The sequence below is a fragment of the Adiantum capillus-veneris genome, chromosome 30, assembly GCF_014529385.1.
Source record: "Adiantum capillus-veneris isolate H3 chromosome 30, ASM1452938v2, whole genome shotgun sequence".
In the NCBI taxonomy this organism is placed as follows: Eukaryota; Viridiplantae; Streptophyta; class Polypodiopsida; order Polypodiales; family Pteridaceae; genus Adiantum; species Adiantum capillus-veneris.
Window position 1 is genome coordinate 44714121 of NC_140960.1, and position 9305 is coordinate 44723425.

At 38.0% G+C, this 9305-nt stretch overlaps 1 pseudogene; it reads left to right on the forward strand.

Moving 5' to 3' along the window:
* The first annotated feature begins 540 nt into the window (after positions 1 to 540).
* Positions 541 to 1034, forward strand: LOC147417878 (uncharacterized; annotated as a pseudogene).
* Positions 1035 to 9305: the final 8271 nt, after the last annotated feature.

Sequence of the window (9305 nt, forward strand, 5' to 3'; positions counted from 1 at the left end):
TCTGATCTCCATCCTTACCTTCACGTCCTGCGAGCTCCAATTATGCCCTCCTTGCTATGAGTTGTGGGCTCCATTTGGCGTACAGGCTATGGGGTGTGGACCGTAAGCACACCCACTGAATTGCGAGGGCTCCCACCATGTCTGATGTGCCCTCAATCTTCCTCCGTTAATTCCCTGCAGCTTAACCTCCCTTAGTTATAAGTTTCTCTCTCCTCTTCTGCTTGCTTCTCTCTCCTCCTCCGATCACTCTAATCCCATATTTCATGCTCATGGCTCTGCTCCTCTATTGTTCTTCCTGCTCACAGCTGCTCAGGCAACCTTCTTGCTCTTCTATCGTTTTGTTTGCAGGTGCAGGTGCATTCCATGGAGCCTTTGAATGGTGTATCACAATCTTGATGGACGGTTAATACGCGTGCAGGCTACCAAGAAGAGATCGATTGTAAGCACAAAGAGAGAGAGAGAGAGAGAGAGAGAGAGAGAAGGAGGAGAGAGAGAGAGAGAGAGAGAGAGAGAGAGAGGAGAGAGAGAGAGAGAGAGAGAGAAGTGGTGGCGTCAAGCTTGCATGTGTCTCCTTTAGCATGTTCAACATGCTGCTTACACCCAGATAAAACCCGCATTCTTGTGCGCTCCAGACAAGGGCCTGCTATGAAAGCTAAATGGCCTTTTGCTTTGGTGTTGGGGGTTTGATGTGCTTCTCATCTGGGGCTTGACTATTCTGATGATTTGGCCATTGCTTTTGACTGGTTTGGAAACTCCTCTTAGGATCCCGTCGAGCCCTTCATCCTCTACGACATCATTTTCAAAAAGTACTTCATTGAAAATATTGTGGAGGGAAAGGTTGTGTCTAGAAGGAAAGGTTTTACTTCCACCGCATGTGTAAATACTTTGGATGCTGACAAGGAGACCCTGAGCGGGTATCCTGACTGGCTTGAAGGTAGTTATTACCTAAGTGCACAAAGAGTGAGGGAAAATCTAGAGAAGAAACCTGTTTCCTTGCTTGTAAGGTCGCAACATGTAAGCACGGGCCAATGTGAACAACAAACATCTGGATGAAGTCACTACAGGAAACATGCTTTGGGGGATGAAGAGACTTCCCCGATACCAATTGTGGACCCCTCCATTACTACATAGACAATTGGCAACATAAACAAGCCTTACTAATTACATCGGTATGTCCACCGCATAGAAAGCACGACATGGACATTCCCACCGCTTAACCAGCAGACATGGATTCCCACCACTTAACCAGCAGTCGTGGGTATCCACCGCTTAACCAGCAGTCGTGGATTCAAGAGCCCTTAACCAGGAACTCTTCTCCCTGTGATCAGGAGGGGGTTCATGACTAATTCAACATTGGAAATAGAATGAACATGCCGAGCTAAATTTTCCCTAGCAGACATTATTTCCTAATGCAAACAATATATCCGTCAATCATTTCTTTCCTACTTTAGACTTTAATATACAAATGAATTCAATTGCCGAGGTTTCTGTCGGATTTCTCCAACATGTTTGGGGATATGTTCATTCCTAGCTAAACGTATGCAATGTTAAATTAAACAACTTGAATAAAACTGTGATCTACCTCTTCCATTTCTTCGTCATTGGCTCGTGAGATGGCCGGTGCTTGTTCGACCATGGGAGCTTTTCCTTTTCCATTTGTATTGCTCGTTCCCGCCTCGTGGTCGTGGGCACCACTGAAGCGAGTTCTCTGAATCGGGGCCATTTTACTCACTAATTTAAATGATAAACTTGAAGAAAAGAGCTAAAGTCCGAGAGCATCATAACAACCAAATGGCAGATTAGAATTATTAAAGAATCCTCCTTAGGCAAGAGATTAGATTTTTCCTTCGAGACCTAGAAATTTTATGGGTAATTCCTTACTTACCCTATGGGAAATGGCTCTAAGGTTAATTACTTGGCTTAGATAATTAAGAAATTCAGAATTTTACTAATTGATTCACGAAGAGATGAAGTAAGCAGGCTCATTAATTTTCCTAGAGCAATATGAAGATGAAGAATTGCCGCAGGCATGTGTGACATAAAATTCTCTTCTTAATGGCCTAATGACGGATTAATTTTCAGCTTAATCACATTTTAATGTGGGAGAAGATTGAGTTTAATTCAATTACAACACTATTGAGTGGTAAAAGAATGAATTTCATCAAATCTACACTATTACTGACTGACAATTTATTAACTATGCTGCCTAGAGAGAGAATCTTTCCTAATCATGCATTAATCCTTGGTTAAGGATGAAGAATGGATACATAATTTAGCTAATTGAATGATGATTATGCAATGGAGTATAGCTATGGAGATTTAGAGAGCAGCTACTATTTCAAGGTACAATGGCGCTCTTTTTTGGTCGGGGTTAGAGACCTTACAGTCAACAACACGACATAACTCAACAAAGCCTTATTATTTGAGAGTTATGGAATGCTGAGGATTATGGTTATAAACATCAATTGTGATAAGTAAGTAGTCTAGTTGCAGAAGCCGGGGTACAATGGCACTTCCAGATTGTAAATACAAAGCCATTTGACCCCTTGAACTCTATTTTAGGTTTAACATATGGTAGCCTTAGTATATAAGGTGCATAGGTCATTTTGTAAAGAGAACACTTAATCATAATTGAAGTTTAGCGATGCTGTCTACTGTGTGTGAGACAGAAAGAGAGTAAGTGTGAGCTTCATCCTCACACTACGTCCGGCTCGCTCATCGCATTGGAGATCCGACTGCACCATTGTTGTAGGCTTGAGGAGAGCTATGCGATAAGTTACAACGCCAAGCATTCCACACAAGACGAAGCACACGTGCTGACGCACCTATGAGCTTGTGGTCGTAAGTGTATCAAACGATGTATGTTTTTTGCATACAAGTTGTCATTAGAATCATGGCGACATAAGCTACACATATATACTCATAGATTTTTGTTTTGGACATTTCAAAATCCTGTTGTGTCTTTTATACGTGTTTTTTGCAGATGGGTTTAGAGCGAGGGGTTTGAGTGTAGAGCTTTGGGACAAGTGTATCCTAGTGAGGGGATGGTGTTCCTTAAGTTTCGTACGATTTTGGCATGATTTGATGGATTTCCTTCCGTTGTGTGTATGTGGGTAGGTGGTGTAGTTGAGAGCAGTGAGATTCTAGATTGTGGTTTAGTTGGCCTTCCAGAGTGTTGTATGTGTAGGATGGTCTCAGCTTGACAAGCTAAAGAGATTTCCTCTGTGTGCCTATCGTGTCATCTGTGTCCTCGATTGACATTATGTTGATCTAGGTTGTGTTCCATGCACTTTATGGGTGGTGTGATTCGCTCCCGCAACATTGGCGCGGTTGCCGAGGATATAAGGACTTAGGTAGGTATTCCTACTAACACTCATGTGATGGTTGCTTGCTTTAATTTCGGCTAAAGAAAGCATTTTTCTTAAGTGGATCTGAAAGAGGTTATTCCGAGATCAAGTGGATAGCCAAGAAGCATGTGTCTTGCCGAGGGTCTGTGACTAGGTAGTATTAGTTGTAGATTGGAGTAGTTGTTGGTGGTCAAGTGATTTGTGAGGTGATAAAAGTGTTTGCTAGTTTGTGTGTGGCATTGAAGCGTTTTTCTACTCATAGATGCAAAATCCTATATGATGTGTAGGAGTAGCTTTAGGTAAGTGATTTGATTTTGATCTAGAGCTATTCATCACTGGATTAATTGCTGAAGTGCTTATTTGCATTTATAATATCTGAAAAGTCTGCTTTTGAGGAAAAAATTGCAATAAACAGCTTTCTATTGACTTTTTTGCATGATTGATTGATGCTGAGCATATAAGAGGGCATGTGCAAGGGTTTTGTGAAGAAAAAACTGAAGTTTTGTAAACTTGGACATCATACGCATATGATGTCTCAAGGAGCATTTGGAGATCAAATTTGAAAAATCTGACTGTACTAGAGTTTTCAAAAGGGGGGTTTTGCCCTAAGTACACATTGAGACTAGAGTTTTGACCAACTCTTGACACCCAAAAGACAAAAGACAAAGTGTGGCAAACAAAAAAAAGAGAAACTTGTGATTCTGAGCACATTTTTGCATGAAAATTGGTAGAAATGCTTGAAAACCAGTGCTTGATACTTGGGGATGCCTGCAAATGAATTTTGTCCAAAAATTCAACAACAGACATCATACACGTATGATGTCTGAAGGGTGATTCTGGCAGCAAATTTGAACTTTTGACATTATATGCATATTCTGTTGAGCACATAGACCAAGTTTCGGGCTTATAGATTGAAAATTGGGAAGATTTTACTCTTTTAGGGGATTTTCGTATTAAAAGTGATGATTTTTTGCAAATTTGACATCCAAAATTTGATGTGATTGTAAAGTTTCCAGTTTTTGAAATCTTAGAAATTGTACAAAGCCTGTTAAATTTAACTTGAAAACACTGTAGAATGATCCAACTATGGTTGATATTGGTATTTTTGGAATCATATCCAGAGCTTTACTATGGTTAGTATTTTTCAGAATCAGATTCCGATAAAATGTGGAAAAGTTACGGGCTCTGAAAGATTACACCAGGAATTTCAGTAGTTAAGTAAAATTGGGTGGTTTCAGTAATTATTATTAATAAATACTTTCTTATCCTAAGGTTCTAGAAATTAATGATATTTCTAATTTTTGTTATTAAAAATCAGTGAAATTAGTAAAAATCGATTCTGGAAGCTGGGGGGGCTGTGTGGAGCTGTGAGGAACCTGCTCAAGACAGATTTAGTAGCAGGTGGCACTAGTTGGAAGCTGGGGCTTTGCTTGAGGCGCCAGAACCTGCCAGAAACAGCCCAGGGGCCCAGAAAAACTATAAAAAGATCCCTTTTCTTCACAAAAAATTAGACTCTGAGCCTTGGTACATTCTCTCTCATCTAGAGAGACCTCTATGCAGAAATCACTAGAGAGAAAAGCTCTAGTTGGTTAATCAACGATAATTAGCACTAACCTTTTTAATTAGTAAAACTAAGTTAACCTATTTACAATTTTCTTAATTAATTGAAGATTAAACCTATGTATATTCTAAAATTCTCTTCGAATTAAAAAATACTCTGCTGATTTTTGTGATTAAGCTTACGGATACTAAGCTAATTAATTATTATATCATATTAGGGCTGAAATTACTCATTTTAACCATAAATTAATGATAATTATACTAATTAAGTTTAGATTAATATGAGATAATTATCAGAGCTGTGTTAGACTATGATTATGCTAAAAAAATTATCTTGTAATTTTTATAATTATTTAAGAAGAATTACACTGTTTTTAAGAGAAAAGTAAAGGGAGAAATAATCAAATTAATGCAAAATACTTTGAGATAATTATCAGAGGTAAATCACATCTTATGGAACCTGTGATAATTATCTTAACCTCAGATAATTAGTTTAACTAATTATCTCAGTAGAATTACACTATTTTTAGGGGAAAATACAAGGGAGAAAATAGTAAACTAAAGATAATTATCAAAGCAAAAATAAGTCTTTTAAAACCTATGATAATTATCTTAACTTCAGATAATTAGTCTAACTTATTATCTCAACAGAATTACATTGTTTTTAGGGAAAAATACAAGGGGGAAAATAGAAAACTAATCCAAAATTCTTTGAGACAATTATCAAAGGTAAATCACATGTTATGGAACCCATGATAATTATCTAAATCTCAGGTAATTAATTTAACTAATTATCTTAGCAGAATTACACTGTTTTTAGAGAAAAATAGCAAACTAATCCAAAATACTTTGATATAATTATTAAAGGTAAATCACATGTTATGAAACCTGTGATAATTGTGTTAACCTCAGATAATCAATTTAACTAAATATCCCGACAAAATTATACTATTTTTAGGAGAAAATAAAAGGGGGAAAATAGTAAACTAATTCAAAAAGCTTTGAGATAATTATCAGAGAAAAAAAATATATTTTGAAGCTTGTGATAATTATCTTAATCTCAAATATATAGTTTAACTAGTTATCTTAACAGAATTACACTGTTTTTAGGGGAAAATACAAAGGGAAAAATAGTAAACTAATTCAAAATGCTTTGAGATAATTATCAAAGATAAATCACATCTTATGGAACCTGTGATAATTATCTTACTCTCAAATAGTTAGTTTAACTAGTTATCTCAATAGAATTACACTATTTTTAGGAAAAAATAAAAGGGAGAAAATAGCAAATTAATCCAAAAACCTTTGAGATAATTATCAGAGGTAAGATAAATCTTGAAAAACTTGTGATAAATATCTTAACCTCAGATAATTAGTTTAGATACTTATCCTCATTAAAAGTAACCGACTTGTGTATAAACTAGAGAAAGGAAATTAGAAAATGAATTTATATAATTACCCAATAATTACCAGAGGTCATAAAGCACTATTGAAGGTTGGTAAAATTACCTTAGCCTAAAGAATTGGTATAACAAATTACTGTCGATAAATTTTGACTAAATTAGACCATATGTATAGAAGGGAAAAGTTATAAATTAATTTTATGAGTTAACCAGAAAATTCTTAAAGATAGAACATACCAAATTACATCTAGGGTGATTAATCCACTAGCAGATAGGAATTATAATTTACTAAGGCCAAATATAGGATATTCTTGGAATATAGACTAAGGAGAAACCAAGTAAAATAGCTTCTCTAATTATATGATAATTATGGAGAAATACTAATAGTACAAGGAAGTTACAGGAGAAATATCTCATCCAATAAACTAACAAGGATACCTATTTATTCCAAAAATCCTTATTTTTGGGTAAAAAGGAAGAAAAGAGATTATTCAATCAATCCTCTAATCGATCAAGTCCTTTTATAAAGGCTGCCATTATGGCTCCAAAGAGAACCAGAGGAAATCCTCTTACCGAGGAAGAGGATATTAGCAACAAAAGAAATAGAGCCCCTCATGACCATGAGGCTGGGACTAGTCATAGGCCTACGGAGGAAAGTCTGCAGGCACCAATGCAACAGCACATGGACGACCAATCCCAGGTGGATTTCTATTTTGTTCACTTAAGTCTTTAATTATATTAAAGTTCATTTCTAAGTTAACATTGCATACGTAAGGGTTAGGAAGGATAAACTTGCTGTAAATGGAAGGTAACTTCCAAGAAACCAACGAGCAATGATTGTAAATAGGAGAGAAATTATGACTGATTGACCTATGAAAGAAATGTTTGACCATCCTTAAGACAACTTTTCTCAAGACACCTCTGATTCCTTGGAATATTTTACTCCATGTAATGAGTATGATGACGATTCCGCCATGGATGAGTCGGTTTCCTCAGTGCGCGTGGAGTCTTTACCCCGTGCTTGTTTGTGCTTGTGGATATTACTTAGGATATCAAGTTTATCCTAGAGGAACCGCTCGATTGTATGGGCAACCGCTTGGCGTATGGGCGCCCCGACTATGGATGATGGCTTTTTCCACCCCGGTTTTTATAAATAAGAAATGGGTGCCGTTTTTTTCACCCTTGTATAGGTGGTCTTGAGACAAGCCAGTACTGGTCAGAGATACTTCAGAATGACAGTAACTTGTCTTAATTCTAAAGATGTGTGTTTGCTAAAAGAATGTTTTCAATACTGTTTTTTCAAGAGTTGTCTTAATGACTTCAGTTATGAAAGTTAAAAGAAATCATTGTTTTAATTGTGACAAGAATGTGGTAGTAATTAAACAACAAAGAATCATGTGTGAGTGCGGGGTGGTAAGTGGGGATTGACTAAGGTTGTCAATCATGGACGGGTGGACCTGATTAGTCAGGTAAGTATCCATTCCCGCGCACTAAAAACGTCTAGAAACTTCTTCGCTTGGAAGAGGAAAAAAGCGTTGGCTAGGGAAAGATTACAAGCTCTTATATACCTATACATACGGAGTCGACTATCAATGGAGATCTATAGTTGTTGACAAGTATGGACGACAATACAGAGCTATACAAAGCACAAACACACACACTACATTAGAAATAGGTGGATATTTGGTCAATGAAGGACCACAAATACCTCCACCAAACATGAGAATTCTTACAAGAATTCCAAAGAGGGACCCACTTGGATTCCCTTCAAGAACGATAACGAGAGATGAAGTGATCACAGAGATGGTAGACATGCCTTCTCAAGGACCAATTTCCAATAGAACGACTAATCCTTCGAAGAAGAACCTAGCTATATTATAAGGCCTGAAGCAACAGAAGGATTGGGAGAGTCTATGGACTTGTAGACTATCGACGAGTTAGACCATCCCAAGTCCAAAAAAGGGTAAATAGGAAATACTCCGAAGATAAAGATCCAAGAGATCACATAGCGACTTTTAGAAGAGTAATCAGAGAAGAGAAATTTTTTGTTGGAATTAGGGTTGCAGAGAAACGCACACAGCTTGGAGAAGACGAAGGAAGCTCAAGGCACACAATAGAGAGTGTGTTACTTAGTGTGTAATGGAAAGAAAGATAGCCCTAGAGTGATGGGCATATATACAATGCACGGGGGAAAAAACCTCCTAAAGAGGGAAAAAATGCCCCGACGGTCCTAGTGTGTTCACACACATCACTACCACATGTATATGGTAACAAATCCCCACTGGAGTGATGCGGTGAACGAGAGCTGGCACCTGTGTAAAGGGAAGTGCCATGCCCTGAGGACATGATCAGTCCACAAAGGGGAGTAAGCCCAAAGCTTTGTGGAAAGCTTCAAGCTTCTCACGAGACAATGCCTTTGTGAAAAGATCTGCAAGGTTGTCCTGTGTTGGCACATAAGCCAAGCTGATCTCTCTTGCTGAGAGCCTCTCCTTGACATGGTGGTAATGCACCTCAATGTGCTTTGTGCGAGCATGAAAAACTGGGTTTCTTGCAACGGCCAATGCGCTCTGACTGTCAGTGTAAATAGTGTTGGCAGTGTCCTGTCCAACACCCAAATCAGCCATAAGGCGTCTGAGCTATACACACTCAACCGTAGTTGCGAAGACTTCCCTGTACTTAGCCTCACAACTCGAAGTGGCCACAGTAGGTTGCTTCTTGCTCAAACATGATATACATGAACTGCCAAGCATGAAACAAAAACCACTTGTGGACACTCGTGTGTCAAAACAACCAGCCCAATCTGAGTCCGAAAAAGCATGTAAGTCAGGCGGCAATGATCCCTCCTTGGGATAAAACAAGCCAAGATGTAAAGTGCCACCAAGGTAGCCGAAAATCCTCTTAACAGCCTGCCAATGCTTAGACCCTAGGCTATGCATAAATCTTCTGACTTGTGAGACTGCAAACTTAATATCCGGCCTCGTGTTGCATACATAAA